General features: G+C 32.3%; 1 pseudogene; it reads right to left on the bottom strand.

Annotated features, from left to right (window-relative positions):
- Window positions 1-19371: 19371 nt before the first annotated feature.
- Window positions 19372-20002, bottom strand: LOC134230312 (uncharacterized; annotated as a pseudogene).
- Between the last annotated feature and the right edge of the window lie 1311 nt (window positions 20003-21313).

Genomic DNA, 21313 nt, shown 5'->3' with positions numbered 1-21313 from the left:
AACATAATTTTAGAAAAATCAAACTTTTCCGTCATAGAGCGGGTGATTGTCCTCGCCTTATACACTTTATCTCCCTCTTTTTGTCCCCCGCTTTCGTGAAAGCGAGGGGACATTAAATCTCATTCGTCTGTCTGTCTGTCCGTCTGTCAGTCTGTCCGTCACAAAAACTTTAACCTTGCCCATAACTTTTGATTTAGTGGAGCTATGACTTTCATATTTCACATGTGTATTCCTTGTGACAAGACCTTTCTTTGGGTACCACCAAATTTGACCTTTTGACCTTGACCTTGGAGTTTGACCAACTTTTAAACAAAAATTCCAAACTTTTACTTTGGCCATAACTTTTGAATAGTAGGTACTAGGACTTTCATATTTCACATATGTATCGTTTGTGGCAAGACCTTTCATTGGATACCAACAACTTGACCTTTTGACCTTGACCTTGGAGATTTACGTACTTATGAAAAAACTTTAACCTTGACCATTACTTTTGAACGGTGAGAACTAAGGCTTTCGTACTTCATATAATTATGTAATCCTTGTTGGAAGACCTTTCATTGGATACCAACAACTTTTACCCTTTGACCTTGACCTCGGAGTTTTAGCTACTTTTTTAAAAACTTTAACCTTGGCCACAACCTTTAAACAGTAGATACTAGGACTTTTATATTTCACATATGTATTCCTTGTGGCATACATTTTTTTGGATACCAACAACCTTGACCTTTTTACCTTGACCTTGGAGAATTACATACTTATGAAAAAACTTAAACCTTGACCATAACTTTTGAAGGGTGAGGGCTAGGGCTTTCGTACTTCACTTATCCTTTTGATTAGACCTTTCATTGGATACCAACAACTTTTACCTTTGACCTTCACATTGGAGTTTTAATTACTTTAAAAAAAAATAACTTTGTAATCCTTGTGATAAAACCTTTCATTAGATATCAACAACTTTGACCCTTTGATCTTGACCTTGGAGTTGACTTACTTTTTAAAAAGTTTAACTTTGGCCATAACTTGTTGACGGTCATGGTTAGGATTTCATTCTTTAAAAAAACAACTTCAATGATAATTTCTAAATAAATGACATATTATTGGATGTTCATATTAGACACAATATGTCATAAAAAATAACATCTCATCCACAAAGACACCGAAAGCGGGGGACCACAATTCTTTGAATTTGCTTGTATCAATCTATGATAACGAGATTATAATGCAACTTTTGTAATATTTCACCTATTTTCACACTATCATCAGATATCAGAACTTAAAGCTAAGAATTTGAAACAGAATCTATGAAGATTAAAGAAATTCAAAAAATATATAGTTATGGAAATTAATTTACTATATTATAGTATTATCAGGGATATGGTTTGATTTTTATGAAAAAAGATCCATGCATTTCTTCGAGAGATGTGGCACCCGTTTGTTTTCTTTTTATTACATGAAAACATGTTTTAATATTCCATGCAATCTCTTATTTGGCTGAAATGAAATTTGTAAATGAACGAAGCAGCATTAAGATTTGAAGCTGAATGCGTTTTAATCATTATGTTTTCTTATCAAAACTTTGCATGCATATATATACCACTAAATATTTACAAAACTATGTGTATATATCAAGTCAAAGAGTTGAAATCGATCTTTAAAATTGTTTAAGATTTTAAAATTTGGTAAGAGACATTAAATTTTTTAATTTGGTATGTTTTTGTTGATGAATGACTGTCATAAGTTGATGGAAAAATGAGAATACCGGTATATATGGAAGAATGTAGCTTGTCCACCAATTAAGCCGACCCCCTCCCCAATCATAAAGTATGGTTTTTGTGTCGGGATCTTGAAATGTTACGTACAACAATGTAATCCCCTCCCCTTCCCAAAGAAATTAATGCTGGATCCACTCCTTTTTCCGGAATAAAAAAAATGGAACTAAACATATAAATAAACGAAATAAAAACGTCATTGGAGTTGTTTCCGTTAGAAAATAAAAAGATACTTTCACGAAAGGTCACACTACTTTTTTTTTTTTTATATAATTTATACAAATACATATGTATCACATTCACTGACTCAGCATAAAACGCTCAAGGTGAGCATATGACACATGGACCTCCTATGGACTGGACCAATTTTGAAATGTAAGAGGAGTCTGGGGGAAGAAAATATTGTACAAGACTGTTGTAAACACAAGGTAACGTCAATAAATTATTTTACGAATTGCACTAGGCCTAATTGCTATATGTATATACTCGAAAAAAGTATAGCTGTCATGACAACAAAGATAGCCTTCTGGATATTTTCTACGCAAACCTAAAATAGCTCCGGAAAAGTTGAGTAGGTGCATATTTGATGTGATTGTCAAGATATAAAGAAGACCTTGTGGTCAAATTTGATAGCTAACGTTTGATTAGGATTTATATTAAACATAACAATAAATGTTTTATTGAAGTAATGTCAGGAGTCCATTCAAGTGGCTGATTAGTCGAAAAATGACAATCAGATGCGTGAAAAACGCGTGCTACCGATGTTTAAGGAAGTGTGGGTGACACAAAAACCTAATAATCTTTAAATATACGAAGAAGAAGTATCATATTGGTTGAAGAAGTTTTATTATTAGTAAAAAAAAACGTATATCAAAGACATATTTTGTCTAAATGTGCAGACAAAAACTTCGAATGATTCAAACAAATATAGCTAGTGATCCAAATCAAGTAGCTTTTCGATTAGCACTTTGTATACAGTGATACTTCCATATAGAAATCAATATTCATGGCTTTGCAATTCTTGAGAAAAATAATTTTAAAGATTTTTTTCTATATATTTCTATGTATCCCACATTGTGATCCCACCGTACCCCTGGTGGTCATGGTTTGTCAATTGAACAATCTTGAATTTACACCACCTGGGTATGCTTCCATTTATAAAAGTCTGATCAAAGCTTTGCAGTTTATATATGTATATCGGTTAACATTTACAAAACCATCTGTGTAACTATGTTTATTCTTAGAGTTGAAGTCTACCTTCAAATTGTAGTTAAGATCCATGTATTACATGTATTACAACGATAAATTTGTAAGATACGTAAAAAATCTTAATCGGTAATGCTTTTGTAGAATAACAGTGAAACGAAGTAAACACATTCTTTTCGCAAATATTTTAAATCTATATTCAATAGAATGCGACACAATGTGTTGATCATATTTCAAGTTGCTATCAAAAAACAATACATGCAGGGTTTTGTACGTTCTCAAGAAAGGAAGATCTATGACAATGTCTTTTATGTCTGTTTCGTGACATATTGTGCACTAGAATTTTTAGAAACAATGGAGAAGTATTTAAAGTGGTCCCCTGCGCAGAAGTCTTTTTATATAGAAAAATAATAATGAAAATAATACCTGCCTCTGTTCTAGTCTCATTGTGTAAGCAAAAAAAAAAACCAATATTGATCCATTCTGAGGTAAGTTCAATTGTCATTAATTTTGCCCTTTAAAAGACGTTTGTTACTTTAGCATACGCTGGCTCAAAGAGATACTTTTTCGAACTTTAAGGTAAAATTGTATATTTCACTTTTTTTTATATTACTCACTTTGCATTTAAAGCCTATAACATCTCAAAACCATATAAGTATTGAAAATTGGGGTTTACTTTTTTAACCCTTTATTTGCTTCCGACACATATTGGTATGGCCTATGCCTATATATATGCAATATAAAGGATAATAACTAGGGATTCGGATCCATGATTATATCAACTTGAAATAAATGTTTGAATATATGACTGGAGTCTTTTGTGATTAAGATTATTAACATTATTATCTCCCATAAAACGAAGCGGTTTTTAAAGCCTATGATATGCAATATCCAAATCACAGATCTAATATGGACTTTCTTGACTAGCTTTTCAAAGACATCATTTAGAACTTTCAAAAGAACAAAGTAATTAAAATTTAGTGTGAATTGTATGGAGACTTGTTTATTTATATCAGGAAGTAGTGAATCAAAAGACGGTTTATTGTAAGACCGGAGTCCGATTACATTCACAATGCTACACTGTTGACTTGAAAGATTTTTAAAATTCCTAGATTTTCAAGGAAAATAATAGAGATCAATTTTCCCACCCTTACCTTTTTCTGTATAAGAAGAAGTTAGGGTGTCAATACGAATGTCTATACTATCGTCTAATTTGTATATTCAGTCTTTAATTAGTTTTACAAATGTAGTAGGGTAAGCTTATTTTTTAAACAGAAAAATCCATTGATGATGACAAAAATACTTCTGCAGTGTTCATGGATCTCTCAAAGTCCTTTGATAACTTACCACAATTGAAAATGGAAGGCCTATCAGCTAGACTCTGCTTAATTACTTATGCAAATCTTTATCTGTCAGATTGGAGACAATGTGTATGAAAAGGGGACGCGGGTTAGTTAAGGAAGCACACAAATCAGAATTCGGCGAATTCAGACTTTTTTATTTTTATAAAATGCAACACAAATAAATCGGAAAAGTCATGGATATAACTTTTGCTATCATTATGCATTCAATAGACTTCAATGGGACTTATACTACAGGAAGCACTTCATCGCGACGTCACCATGTGACGTCTATCATGTCTATAATTAGAAAAAAAATTATGCCTTAATGAAAAGGTGAAAAGTTCAGCACTACCCCGGGGATAATTTTTCAATTTGTAATGATAGCTGTGTAAAAGCGTATCTGGGCCATGAAAAGTGCTGCTAGAATCCTACTGTACTATCATATAAAATTAATTATTCAACACTTTCGGACGAAACCTTCGCAAAATATTTACACTTTGTTCATAAGATCGAAAAAATTGCATTTATTCCCGTAAATCATACGATTCTAGCAGCACATTCCAAAATCAATAGACTAAGAACTTTAGATAGAAACAAAAATTAAGTTTCAAAGTGCACGGCGTAGTGTTAAACTTTTGCATCTTTTTTGTTACGAACGAAAGAGAAAAGACTGATCGGCAAGTAAACACTATGTCAGCTTTTATTTAATTTACGAAGAAATTGTAGAAATAAATAAGCATACCTTATTCATAAGCTTTATTCCCACATGAATCACACATGATATTCATTCTAAATGCTTTTAAACCCCGATTTCTTGTGTTTGTTTACATGAATTCTCGTTACGTTTCACTTTCACTCTGCTATTGCATGATCAACAGTTATGACGTCACGGGTTTGGTATTTAACCCCTGTGATAAATACAATTATCCCATGTTTACGACTTTATCCCGTGTATATGACCCATTGGTTAAATTTTTCATATCCCCCACCTAAGTGCAATTATGACGTCACAATGTTTTTTGCGTTAGTGTAATGAAGTAAAAGCAGTGTATATCATTGGTTGTGAAGCCTTAAACATGGGATAAAAAGAATATCCATGATTTGTAGTTAGAATATTCATGTATTTGTAGTTAGATATGTTTTTTTATCCAACTCGTTGTGCGTTTTTATCCCCTCGCCAAGGCTCGGGGATAAAAATCACACAACTCATTGGATAAAAATCATATAACTACAAATAATGGGAGATCCTATATAGACACAAAAACGACAAAATCCCATTTATATTTTGCCTGTGAATATTTTGATTCATTTTTACGACCTCAAATCAATCTTAGATATCGATTTTAAGAGATTGTTATCTCTAACATTCACGTCATATAGCTTATTATGACGTCATGTCATATAGGCAAGTAGAATATTTGGTTGTAACCTTAACATACCTGCGGATATTTAGGAGCAATTTAAGAATAAATATACATGTAAGGATGTACCACAAAGTTCCATACTAGGCTCTAATTTTTAAAACTTATTTCTAAATGACATTTTAAGCTTTGTCGATAAAGGCATGTTATGCATTATGCCGAAGACACATCATTGTTTTATTTCTAATAGTTATCAGGCTAGGTATATGCTCTACATAGATAAAAGCATTTAGTATATATGCATATATGTTCAATGTATTGCTGCGAAAACTTTAATGCTTTTAAATGCATTTCATGCATAACTGCGTTATATTCTGGTATAACAGCATAAAATAAAAGGGATTAGAGTATATTTGTATACGCAGGTACGATAAGGTTTCCCAGAGAATATTATAGTGTACTCTCTGCATGCACTTCGCTGAACTAAAAATCTATGACGTCATAATTGAAAATGACGTCAATTCACTGCATACTTGAGCTGTAATAATGTGGAGAGTGTTATAAACTTTACACCTTATTTCAACTGCATATAAAGTTTCAGAATGCTAGTTTAAAATAAACGTGTTTTTATCCTTTTTTCAAAAGTCTAATGTATCCAATTACTTTAGATAATTTTGCTTTATTACTTTTGTAAACAAACGCGTACAAAAATATACGTTTGATATTTACCCTTTTTTATACCCATGGACAGAGGCAGGATTCATAATATGTGTATAAAAGAGATGGCACAGGTTGTTAATGAGAATTTATTTAATATCTTTTGTGGAAATATGTAAGAGGAGTTTTATGGGCAGCGGAAAGGGCAAAAATTACAATAATAAGAAAACAAACAATTATTTTAATTTCAATGACCATAAAAACTCAAAAAATGATATACAATGCATAATCAACAGACCTTTTCGCAGAACAAATACACATTAAAGCAAACCAACGAACACGTACGTAACAAACATACATGAATGCAAAACCAACGACCATCTTTGCAGTACAAACGTACATAAAACACGACAAACGAAAAAAACTTAACCAACGTGCACGCGGTAAATCTTGTCTTGGCTCCCGACGGTCCCGTTATTTTATTTTATTTTACTTTTTTTGCGATTCTTTTTTGTCGGCGCACAGAAAGTCTTCACACTTCTCAGGGAAATTTCTTGGTTTAAAAAACTTCATTAATATATAAAAACTTTAACAAATTTGCGTATTTGTTACTGAATCAGCAGTATCATCTGCCAAAAGCGGTAAATCTAGTACTCAGCTTTGCTAAAAACCACTGAAAAAGGACACAGATGTTTTCGTAGAATCGCGATTAAAAACAACAAACTGAGGTACAGTTTATATATATATATATATATATATATATATATATATATATATATATATATATATATATATATATATATATATATATATATATATTAATAAATGAAAACCCTCGTTCACATGCTAGATAATTTGTATGCACAGAAATTCTCCCCACATTTTTTTTTGTATAGAACTCTTTGCCACATTATGTTTATGTTCTCAGGCTATACAACATGGACGTGGTTCTACCTCGGATCACCCTTTAATTTTTTCCTTTTTTGGGGGGTTAATTTATCTTAAAAATTAAAAATGAAAGAAAAGAATTTACATAAAATGTAAAAAAAAATATCTCATTCTCCTGAAGGCCGTTTCGTCATTTTGTTGTTGTTGTTGTTACATAAATTGGTTTTCCCCAATTTTTTAAATATTACAAGAATCTATTATGATAACTTTACATTACAGTGGCATATCATATGACAGGTACGTAGCAACAATTCCAATTTTAAGAGTAAGGTCAAAAAAGGGTTATGTAGTACATGTATATTAGGAAAAAAATTGGTACTGAAAGAAGTTGAACCTAACCCCCCCCCCCCCCCCCCCCCCCACACACACACACCCTCACACGCACTCACACACACGATATTTTCGAGTTTGGGCTATATCATTTTAATTTCCTTTTTGTTTTTGCTTGTTAAGTTTTTAAAATCTTTTTTTCAGCTAGTTTGAAATTTTTTTTCTCCGGTTACCCCCTCCTTTCAAAAACGATGCTACATGTACGTCAATGTATAACAATGCAGTAGTTTCATTTTGCATTATTTTACTATAAGTTCAATGATAGATTTAGCTATTTCTATAAAGATATATATATTTTATATTTATATTTATATAAAAAATCTTTTTTGAAATCAAATCATTTTGATGTTATGAATTTTTATAGAATTTAATTGTTCATTTTTTTTATTTACACCACCAATTTTCACTGAAATATACTAATTCAATCTTTTTGAGAAGAAATATCTTCTCAATATCAATACCTTTAATATCTTTAAAGATACATGGACACAGATTTGAAGTTAATTTTATTTCGTCTTAAAGTTATTGAAACAATATTGCCACTTTTCCTAAGTATTGAAAATAAAATTAAAATTTGTGAGAGTGCAAGAATGTGTCAATCAAACCACTCTAAAAATTTATAGTTTTAATAACTTTTAGAAGAAATAAGATTTTTAAAATATTTTTTGTGTGAATTGCTATTAAAATATATAAGTCGTAAAATTATACAGAAAATATTAACTTCAAATCTGTGTCCATGCACCTTTACTATCTACGACACTTACGTCTGTCTGTATCGATGTCCGTTTTTGGTTTTCATATTTATAACGGAATACTACATTTACCGCTTTTTGGAAGGTAGTTCTGTTGATTCAGTAATAAATACGGAAATTTGTTTAAGTTTTAAATATTATTGAAATCATTTAAAAAGAAAATGTGCCTGAGAAGTTTGAAGAGTTTCTGTGCACCAAAAAAAAAAAAAATGAAAGAAAAATCCGAGACCGTCGGGAGCCGAGAGTCGGGAAGACTAGATTTACCCCGTGCACGATGGTTAAGTTTTTTGGTTTGTCGTGTTTTTATGTACGTTTGTACTGCAAAGATTATTGTTGGTTTTGCATTCATATATGTTTGCTACAAACTTTTTCGTTGGTTATGCTTTAATGTATACTTGTTCTGCAAAATGGTCTGTTGATTATGCATTGTTTATCATTTGTTAAGTTTTTATGGTCATTGAAATTAAAATAATTGATGGTAATTTTCGCCCTTTCCGCTGCCCATAGAGTTTCCCCTCTAATTGACTCCTGCTTTGGAAAAATGTTTGATGGCTTTGTTTTAAAACAGATGACGATATTCAGCGGAAAATACCCTCAGATTTTGTCGGTAAGTTGAAGTTAATATAAAATAAATTATTCCAAAGAAATAGTACAACTTTTCCTAAGCACATTTCGGTTTCACGAGGATGCAACGAGTTTATTCATGTGACAAAAAGTTAATAATAATTGAGTTAATAACCTCCGCCGAAGCGATTTATGTGAAACATTTCCATAAAAAAAGAAAAATTTAAAGAATGCTCTCGGCTATATATAAACATATTTGTCATTGTTTGTTACGATGTCACATGACCTTGTTGATCGCGTGACGACCCTTTCTTCTCTTTTTTGCGTACTGAAGAACGTGACTTAAAAATAAAACTCTGAATAGGCTTTGCAATGCAGTGTTACGTTTTAAATGCATTTTAAGCTCCGGGAAGCCTTAACAGTAATGCGTAAAATACATGTCTCTCAGAACTACCCATACGAAATAATACTATTAGACTTGATTTGTAGTATTCAGTTGACGGTTATTTGACAATAAAACAACCGTTAAATGGCCCTTTGTCATTTGAACATTCAAATTAATTGCAGAGAGTGCATCGCTCTTATATGCTCTTTACAGTTGACCGATAGTTGAATAGTCCTCTATTTCTTTTGCAGTTGACCGTTAATGAAATGCTGTTCTATTTCCTTTGTAGTTGACTGTTAGTCAAATACTCCTCTATTTTCTTTGCAGTTTACCATAAGTTGACATCTCCTCTATTTCATTTTTACTTTAAATGATCATTATTGAATACTCCATTAGCTAGAGCACATAAGTTGCATGCATTTAAAAATGGAGAAAGATTTTAAAGGAAATCGGTGGACTTGAAAATTAAGCTGCCATGCCTCTGAGTATGAAAAGGTAAAAAAAATGTTTCTAAAATGACATATATCTAAATACAAGATAAACTAATTGAGATTGCACATTCTCAAAAGCTGCACACTATATGCATTCGTTACTTTCTGTGCAGAAAAAAGTACCTACAGCTGTAGATTTAGTCTAAAGCAATGGCATATTTTTACCAACACAAGAAGAAATGCAACGTATCACATGCCAAATTTTAAGAATTGTCTTGATTTTTAAAAAGTACACAATAGTAGGGACCTAAACTGGCTACATTTTTTATCTTCTTATTACATAGATTTTACAAGATGAATCATTCATGAAGACAATAATGTTTCAATTTAAAATTATCGTTTGTGCGTTGCATTGCATTGCAACAAATTGAATCTCATTTGGTCTTTCTAAAAAAGTATGCATTTGTCCATTATTTCGAGGAGACCTTATGCGACCACTAAATTGCATGCAAACGAATGCGAGACATCGTACATGAAGCAATCATTATAAGTAATATTCTTAATTACAAAACATTACAGTCTTGTATTCCTCTATATTTCAAGTTGAAGACTTTGTAACACTGTTTTTCTTACAATTATACATCCAAACATTTTAGATATAAATATGAGAACTTTACAGAGCCTAAATATCGTGCATCTGTTATATAATCCTTAAATGTGTTTGTCTTCTTCTTCTTCACCGTACAACTTTAATTCTACCTGACACATTAATATTGTTACTTATAATATTAATGTACATGTTGTTAATAATGAGGATCTTAAGTCCCTTATTTTAAAAGGAAACATTTTTTGAGAGGAAATCCGACCTTTAATATATCATATTATGCATACGTACGTCAGGTGTATGTTAAATTCTAGCATGAAGGGATTAGGGGAAATATACACATGATAAAAAAATCTTTCTTTCTGTGATCAATAATTCAAAGGAGAAAAGAAAGGTTTTGATAGGTTACATGTACATGATCAGTATGTACTTGTCTCAGCTCGGGAAGTAGGTAACAACAAAGTCTTAAGTTTGTAAATTGTTAATTGTATTTTAGAGGATCTGGAATTGGATACATACAAACAATCTGGTCTGATGCATGCACATGTATAATCTTACATTAAAATATTCTGACATACTTTCTGAACCAGTAGAGGTTGCAAAAAGGATGTTTTTCAATCACGTTAATAATATTGCATCTATGGATGATTATTTACTTGTCATTATTACTTTATGTTAAATCTATGTTACAGATTTGAGGAAAATGGCTGAAGGAATAATTGGTAATAGATTAAGAGGATACGGTAAGCTGGAATACATTTGACAGGACCTAATTAATCAGTCACAATACCATGAATACGTATGCATGACATAAACAGTTCTTCCTTATGCTACAAAATTGAAAGTTTATGAGCGCATTACATGGAAAAATGTTAAATACATCAAATCATTAATGTACATGTACTATTACAATATTTTTTCCTATTTAAATATCAGAACGCAATGTTACAACGCGAAATGTAATAACAACGCTAAATGTAATAAACATGGATTATTACATTTTGCGTTATTACATTTTACGTTGAGATGAATGCAAAATGTAATAACGTGCTTTTTCGTTGTTACATTTTGCGTTATTTTTTTTTTTTGCACTGAAGACAACGCAAAATGTAATAAAACAATATGTGATAAAACAAAATACAAAATTTTTTTTATTGCGTTTAACAAAAAAGATCATAAAATTGATTCAAAATATACATAGAACCACCATGGGAAACACGCTGTACAAAATATTTAGAACTAAAACAATGAGACCAACGTTAGGGCTTTTACTGACATAAATACATCAAAATGTATCGTTTTTCTGACTCTGCTTTAGTTATGTTGAATAAACTGTGCTAAATTATAAAGCTTTCATTTAACTTTGATTGGTATATTTTTGATAGTCTTATTAAATTTCTAACCAATAACATAATTTATTTAATTACCAAAGATTGACCATAGGTTCATTATTACCGGCCGCCAGGAGGCGGTCGGTTTAGTTGATATGAAAGTTTGAAGTCGCCGTGCGTTTCTGCGGAGTTAGAACAATTTAAATAAAAACATTTAACATTTATATTATAGAATATTAAACAAAGATAATTTAAATGTTTAACATAAAGCACAATAACCATAGAATCAAATTTTATAAATAATGTGGAGTAAATATTTCATCCAATCCTGATTGACAAACGCTGACATGACAGAAGTGCGACGAATTTATATGTAGGCATAGTCTGAAACAAAGACGGCGTTGTATATCAACAATTTTACTTTCTCTTTTTAAACAGCCTAAACAGGATTGTTGTATTTATTTTAAAATGACGTGCATATTTATACATTTCCGATAAAAAATTTCAATTGATTTTTTAAAAGCACAGAATCTTACAACATTTTGGTCCAGGAGACTAGGATAAAGCGCGTTTTACAAAGTGCCAAGCATTTTCCCGCCACATCTCAACACCGAAACAAAGAGACTTGATAGAGAAGAAATGTAGTGGTGGATCTAGAGGGAGCTGGGGGGTGTTAATATCCTCTAAGAGAGAGCGAGGATCCCCACATGTTTTATATTTGTTGCGTTTTATTAATTAAAAGTAAAGCAATAGCTAAGTTTAAACTTTAGTTTTTGTACTTTTATGTAAAAACTACTCCAGCATCAAACTTCTACCAGAGTTCGTTTACAAGTACCAAACTGAGTGAAAGACGCAGAGGTCTTTGGACAGTTTACTTATACTTTTACTTGTACATGCATTATGCATACAGAAAATCGGCAATGTCGCATGCAAGTGTTTCATGTCACGGGGATATTTAACAGATAAATGTAAGAAATTTTATAAACAGATCATGCAAATTTCAGTTTCTTATTACTTTATCAAAGGAAACAATCAATTGGTTTGCGGCCGATTTTTGACGCTTGCGTCAATATATGTTTCTTGTTAGCTCTTGATATGCATGTTTGGCATTTGTACAATGGTTAACAAAGAAGTGTATGTGTGTGTTAAGCGAGGAAGGGCATAGATAGGGTGGAGTGTTTACTTTGCATATTTATCATTGTATTACTATGAACATGAAGAAACAGTCCATTTTATTATTGGATGGAGAGAGAGAGAGGGGAGTGTTTTTGCTTGTCTGCAATGCTGGTGATTTGCATGGAACAGTATGGTATCACAATTGTCAATAAACCCTTCAGATATATATTTTCACCTGCCAGTACAAATAAATAGGTTTTCTTTTAGATTCATTGCATTTGTCTTTCAAAAAAAAGCATAATTACACTGGTCAATATCCCCAACAACCCCAACTACACACGCGTGTTTCTAATTTGCAACACCTATAATTTGAATACATTTAGTAAACTTATTTTAAACACATGTAGCTTATTAAATCAATATATTATGAAATTCATTAATTGTAAGAAATTGTATATATCTGTTTTTCCTTTTGTTTTATTTCCTCTTCATCGGCTACTACTCTATTAAAAATTGTACTCAATCTGGCTGACCAAAGAGTGTGTTATTACATTTTGCGTTCTTGCTTTTTGCTTAATCTCGACGCTAAATGTAACAACACGAAATGTAATAATCCAAAAATCATGTTATTACATTTTGCGTTATTACATATTGCGTTGATCTCGACGCAAAATGTAATAACGCTAAATATATACATTTGCGGTAACTCTCCATTATATAAACATACAGAAAGAAAATATCTTCAATTCTGTATGAATCTTAAGTTTGTCAGAGGTTAGAGGTCAATAGGTGACCTAATCACACGGCGCAATAATATCTACCGGTACATAAATTATAAAATGACCTGCTCTACTTGCTTTTCATGTATAAAATTAAACAAAATAAGCAAGTAAAATGATAATTATATTATTTATTACAATGTAAACAAGTATTTCATACAGTTTTTGGCTATCGATTCAACCTGTGTATATAGAGAAAACTGGCGATTGTTTACATTTTTCTTCACTTTTGTCAGCCGCACAGCCTCTAACGTTCATCGATCCTTATTTTTTGCGTAACGTTAAACTTTTGGTTAAATTTTCATGATAAACTATTATTTTATCTTTAAATTCTACTCACGATAAATGTTTAAATCTGTTGGAAAATATCATTGCAATCATGCCATGAACAGCTGCCAAACACCTCGTCGTTTTCGTAGTTCAATGTAAAGCTGTCGCCAGTGTCACCGTGTTTACATGTATCAGTGTTTTACGATAAGTATGCCTTTAGTTACTGAAATCGTAGAATGTTTTTGATCAAATTGCAAATTAACTGGCTCGGACAAGTGTCTCAATCCATCGGATCCACCCATCCCTTTCCGGCGACCGAAATTCCTCACCCAACTTTTTATCATCAAACTTCGGACGTGTTTCTTGTGTCTTTTCAGCATCGATTATCAATTTTCACGAATAAAAATCGTCCCAGACAACAATCTGCTCACTATTACTGATCACAAGTACCCTTTCACAAAATATTCCCTTCGAAATAGATTCTTGGCCTAATGAATTCGAAGCGTAACCGCCATGCAAGCCGATTTACACCTCGCGTCATTTTTCAAAATCTACTGAGAAGGCCTTCGGCCTTCACAGGATTTGATCACGTGACCGACCCACTTCAATTCCCATTGAAGTTTATAAACTTGTTATTTATTTCTTAAATGTAATAATCCTCAAAAGTGTGTTGTTACATTTTGCGTTATTACATTCTGCGTTGATTTCGACGCAAAATGTAATAATCAGTGTTAATTACATTTCGCGTTGTTATTACATTTCGCGTTGTAACAACGCAAAGAACCGAAGTGATTGATCGAAAATTCAATTGCTGACATTACCTTTTGAAGGCAAAATTTGAAGCGGTTTATGGATAAATTATGAGCCATGAAAAGTTGTTTAAATTATTTTTCATTTACAACATTTGTGTGTACGAAATACAAAAATTCCGTACAGCAAACTTTCTTGGCGTATGTAAAATTCTGCGTTTTCCCAGTTCACAGGTGTAGCAACAATTTTGTTGTTATTTTTTAGCGGTTTTAACATGTTGCAAAAGAACACTTAAAAGAATACTGATTACTTTAGGGAATAATATTTTCTAGGTGATCGACTTCTAGCAAAAAATATTTTAGCGAGATGAAAAATATATATCTCTATTTCAATAAATTGCAAGAAACAGTTATTGATTTTATATAAGTTTTTTTTTGGTAGTGGATCTGATTGATTTGTAAATTGTATGTGCTTCCATAACCCAGAGATCGCAAAATCTTGTTAACAAGTGGAAAAAGACTTTGAATGCTGATAGAAAAAATATTGACCGGGTTCTATTATGTTGCGTAATTCAATATTATGACGAGGATTATAATATAACACAATTAGCCAATGTGTTTGGATTAAGAAGACTTTTGTAAGTTCATAGTCTTATTATAAAGTCACAGCAAAGGTTAAACAAACAATGGTACTTGAAAAGTTCAATTACAAAGATCTCGGAGCTAAGATGGTGAAAGCTCACATCGTCATTATGTCACATAAGTCCCAGAGCTAAGTTCGTAAAAGCTCTCATGGTCCGTCTCGGAGCTAGGATGTTAAAAGCTATTGATACGCAAAGCGCACATCCTTTTGTACAAGAAGCTGCATCATAGGGTTCACATATTTGGTAATAGCAATTAGTTAGTTAGAGTGTCACTTCATTAATATTAATATTGTCCGCCCTCACTGAAGCTGTGTCTCCCATTTCCTTATAGGATACGGCAATGTCCTCTGTTTACAATAACATTATGCATCTTGCACATTCTTCAGTTAATTAAATGGCTGCAGCTCTGCACAAAGTGTGATTGGAAGTGTCAATGCTCGAGAACAACACATCGTAAAAACTAATTGTCCGTCAAATGAAGACGCTCTCTTACTGTATCCAATCTCACAGAGTTTGTAAACAAGTTCGTAATTAAGATATTATTGTCCGTCGCTCTACACACTGATAGTATCAATTATTATTCATAACACAATATTAAAACATATATAAATGTACTTTACAAATTAATATATCAATTAAACTTATTACGGTCATTGTGTTACAATAATCACCTACTTCATGATATCAACGAAAAATGAAATCATAAAATTTTTGAGCGCCGCTGTTATATTTAAATGACCCTCGCATTTAAGAAAAGGTTTTCTTAACCGATTCATTACACATACCTACATTTGTCCAAGTATAACTAACTGAATTTATCTTATATTCTTAGTAAGATTAACTCATCATTCACACTTAAAATTCAAATAAACCTTTCAAAATACATTACCTACTGCATGGGTCACGCTTTGACTTCAAAAGTTTATCTTAGTTAAATGCCCTTAAAAATCAAGATATCCCCTTTTGAGAAAATGAACGGAATAATCGTGGGATAAACATGCGCAGTGTCACTGATGTTTAGCATTTACCATGTTTACACGGAGTTGTAAAAACAACGCGAAAATAAAACACATGGGCAGTTGCACGAGTATCAGAAAGAAGGATTTTAACACATATCTAATTAACTAATAAAAAAATAAACAATTGTAGCCTTTTGATTCGGCACAATCCCTGGAGATATACTAACAAGCTAATTCAGAGAATTTGTGTCCCCCGCTTAGGGAAAAAGTAAACCATGCGCAGGGGGTGGCGTGGGGGTGGGTGGGGGTTTCGGATCCCCTTGCAAACAAAATATGCCAATATGGATATAAAGGTTTGATTGATTATTCTTTATGTCTGTAGATGATTCTTTTTATATGGAATATTTATCACACTGTAATGATGATTTTATGAGTTTGTACAAGCCAGACCTCATAAATTTTTCATTTCAAATGCTGAATACTATCATTTAGCAAAAAAAAAGTATTTCGGGAAAAAAAATGGATTTTCCGGAATGCAAAATTTGGCCCTCTAACATGTGGAGCGAGAGACATACCACTAGACCACGGAGCCACATTATCATGGCTAAAAAATTATATACAAACATTAAGTCACATACATGTATATAATCACGTTCGATATATTGTCAAAATTTAATACAATGCATGGTGTCTAATTTAACCTTTATTAAACAGTTCTAATAGATATAATAAGAATATAAAGTCCGCTGAGAACCTGTTTTATACGCAATAACTCTCCTTCATGCCCCTGTGCTAAAAATTTCGACATGTAATACAATTAATACTAATGGCTCTAAATTCGCTCTTGTGTACATCTTGACCTATGACTTTAACAAGAGGAGTATTTCATAAATTATTGGAATAATTAAACTAAAAAATATTTTATATTGAAAAGTATACTGCAAATATATAGAAAAGATAATATGAGCAGATTTTTTCATCGACTTACTTTTTTTTTCTTGAAGTGAATTTAACGTAGGTCGCGGGGTTACTGACCTTTTAAAATCGCTCGAAAACATACCCTGAAAATTTGTTACATGGATCCCCTGATTTCATTTAATAGTTTCTGAAAATTTGATAAAAATTGTCTGCATCGTTTTCATGCAATTAACTCCCAAACATACCATTGTTGTCGAAGCTTATCAGCGTTATTCTATTGAATTACATAGAGAAAACGTATTTTCTAACCCTTTTTCTGATAATACTTTTTATTATAAAATATTTATATCTCTTAAATGGTGCAGACGAAATTATTGAATTTTTGCCCACATCACATCGAGATTATTTGAAATAAATACATGTAAAAAAAATCATATGTATTCGGGTTCGTTTTCTCACAAATTAAATGTACATAATAACTTTTGAATGGCGAAAAAGACATTCTTTAATGAACTATGCTACTAGCGCTCGCGACGTCATGTTTGACGTCGCGTATATTTTCTGATTTACACTGCGTCAAAAGGAAACAAGAAATAAAATCAAGTGAAGAAAGGAAGAATCTTATGTATTAATATGTTTTAATAAAGTGTATATATATATAAAATATATTTGATAGGGATTAAAGGGGGGTGGGGGTTACCATTAGGCACTTTACAAGTTGACATAAATACGTGGACAGTTTGATAATAGTTTGAAGATATTTTCTATTATCTGAATACGAACAAAGTTTTCGTAGTGTTGAGCTTTAGGGGCCTTCTTTGCTATCATCTGATTTAAATTTTCATTTGCGTTTGATGATCCAAGATCTATGTACTTTTCAGCCTTTTCAGCATTGTTACAATGCGAAATGTAATAACAACGCGAAATGTAATAAACCTATTACATTTTGCGTTATTACATTTTGCGTCGAGATCAACGCAAAATGTAATAACGCAAAATAACGCAAAATGTAATAACACGGTTATTAGAATATTACAATTTGCGTTATTACATTTTGCGTCGAGATCAACGCAAAATGTAATAATGAGCATTTTCGTTGTTACATTTTGCGTTATTTTATTTTTGCGCTGAAGACAACGCAAAATGTAATTAAACAATATGTAATAAAACAAAATATAATTATTTTTTTGATTGCGTTTAACAAAAAAGATCATAAAGTTAATTCAAAATATACGTATAACCAACATGGGAGACACGCTGTACAAAATTTTTAGAACTTAAACAATGAGATCAACGTTAGGGCTTTTACGGACATAAATACATCAAAATGTATCGTTTTTCTAACTCTGACTTTAGTTATATAGAATATACTGTGCTAAATTATAAAGCATTAATTTAACTTTGATAAGCATATTTTAATAGTCTTATTAAATTTCCAACCAATAGCACAAAATTTATTTAATTACCAAAGATTGACCATAGGTTCATTATTAGCTCTTGATATGCATGTTTGGCATGTGTTCATTGGTTAACAAAGAAGTGTATGTGTGTGTCATGCGAGGAAGGGCAGGGATAGAGTGGAATGTTCACTTAGTATGTTCATCATTGTATTACAAAGGACATGCAGAACCAATCCATTTTATTATTGGATGGAGAGAGGGGGGGGGGTGTTTTTGGATGTCTGCAATACTGGGGATTTGCATGGAACAATATGGTATCACAATTGTCAATAAACCCCTTCCGATATATATTTACACCTGCCAGAACAAAAAAAGGTTTTCTTTAAGATTTATTGCATTTGTTTATATTAAAAAAAAAAAACAAAAGTACACTGGTCAATACCCCCAACAATCCCATCTTCACACGAGTGTTTCTAATTTGCAACACCTATTATTTGAAAACATTTATTAAACTGATTTTATATACATGTAGCTTATTAAATCAATAAAATAAGAAATGCATTAATTGTAGAAAAAAAATTGCATATATCACTTTTTTTTCTTTTGTTTTATTTCCTCTTCATCGGCCACTACTCTATTAAAAATTGCACTTAATCTGGCTGACCAAAGAGTGTGTTATTACATTTTGCGTTCTTGTTATTTGCTTAATCTCGACGCAAAATGTAACAACGCAAAATGTAATAATCCAAAAATCGTGTTATTACATTTTGCGTTATTACATATTGCGTTGATCTCGCCGCAAAATGTAATAACGCGAAATGTAATAATCCATGTTTATTACATTTCGCGTTGTTATTACATTTCGCGTTGTAACACAGCATGCTTCTGAAAAATATCCTGCAGAGCATCTCTTAGTTTTTCTCCAACAAGATCTTTTCCCGAGGGCAGTGATTTATGTCTGCTTGGATCTTTAAGGAATCCACACCAACTGGAGTTACATTGACTGTGATCTCCGAATGCATGCGGAACTGTTGCATACAGGTTTTTTCGGATCCCCTGTACGTCATTTTTGTTTTGTTGAATTGTATATGCAGAACATTTCTTGAAGTATTTTATGGTTTACACAGAAAGACATCCATAGGTTTCTTTGACCTTATATAATGCGTTGGACAAATTCCTGACTACGTGGTTTTTATCGCTACTTTTTGTAATGTTCGGTACTGCTTTTTAGTTCTCAAAAATGTAGTGCTATCGTCATCCATGATAAGTTTTCATACATCCAGGCCTTTTTCTTTCAAAGACTTGATGCACTTCACGGTAAGGAAAGGTTCCATGCCTTTAGCTGAACCGCTATAGTTTTTTCGACAGCTGTGAGATTTACATAAGCCTCTTCCTCTCTTTCGATATTGGCATTTTCTACAAGACTTGCACGCTACACCATACGAAAGGCACTTTTTTGTATTCTTCCAAACAACCGTTACATGTCCTTCAAAACAAGTTATATCAAGAATTTAAATATTTTCGTGTGAGTTTATTGAAAAAGTATATAAAAACAGTTTAAATGATTTTAAATGATTTTAAAAATGGAAACGGGCGATAATCACTATGTGTCAATGGTGGAACATGCAGTCCCGCTCAAGAAATATGTTGACATGATACCTGTATGCTCAAATCTTTGAATATATTAATAAAATATAATGTTTAACTTTGAAATTGCTGAAAAATAAGCAGATAGATTGTTGTCGTTTTTCTGTCAATAAACATATGTCCCCCCCCCCCCCCCCCCGTGACACACAAAAAACTTTGGTATGAATATGTTAAATAACAGTCCATTTCTACTGTAAATAGTAATCTTTGTGTCACAGCAGGCGCGTATCCAGCATGGAAATGAAATGTACGTAGATAACGGTCGGGGGTCTGGGGGCCGCCCTGAGGGTTAGGGTTAGGCGATGCCCCCGGAAGCTCGTGGATTTGACGAAAATTTTTAGTCATTTTTCCCGGAAAAGAAATCAAGCTACATTTCTTTTCTCGAGCAAGAACTTAGCAAAGTTATACTTCCATGGATTCTTCTGTCCCCCCAGATGTACACAAGAGCGAATTTAGAGCCTAATAAAACAAACGGGGCGGGACACTTTGAGAGGGGTGAGAGAGGTCCTAGGGACTTTTTGTATAAAATAACATTGCAAAAGCTCAACATCCTCTTGAAATATCGCCGGAAAACGATAGTGTTACATCCAAACAGAATGTATACATTTATGACCTTGAAGTTTGACGTTTTGACCACAAAATCAAGGGGTCTTCCTTAAACCACAGGGAGTTGTTATGTAAAATTTCATTGCAAAGGCTCAAAGGGTTCTTGAGATATCGCGCGGAAACGAAAGTGTTATAACAGACAGAATTTGCGAATTAATGACCTTGACCTTTGACATTTTGACCTCAAAACAAATAGGGGTCTTCTTTTGTCCATAGGGAGTTGCTATGCAAAATTTCATTGCAAAAGCTCAAAGGGTTCTCGGTGATATCATGTGGAAACGAAAGCGTTTCAGACAGACAGAAAGACGGACGGACAGACCCAAATTAATATCCCCCACTTTTCAAGCGGGGGAAAATAAATGACTGTTCAAAGGTAGTTTCTGGTTTACCATATAAACATTTTAGAATATTAATTTTCATTCCCTCAAAACAGTTGCATACTATTCCCATTATCACAATAAGTTGTGTAATTTCATTACATACGTACGATAGTCGTGGATTTTTGCAACTTAAAGTCAAGATCTAGTACATGTACATGTATATG

This window comes from Saccostrea cucullata, unplaced genomic scaffold, assembly GCF_032062105.1.
Source record: "Saccostrea cucullata isolate Sc308-1 unplaced genomic scaffold, CSIRO_AGI_Scuc_v1 ctg5181, whole genome shotgun sequence".
NCBI classification, from domain to species: domain Eukaryota; kingdom Metazoa; phylum Mollusca; class Bivalvia; order Ostreida; family Ostreidae; genus Saccostrea; species Saccostrea cuccullata.
Note: the sequence above shows the minus strand (reverse complement) of the source record. Positions and strands in the feature narration are given on the sequence as shown.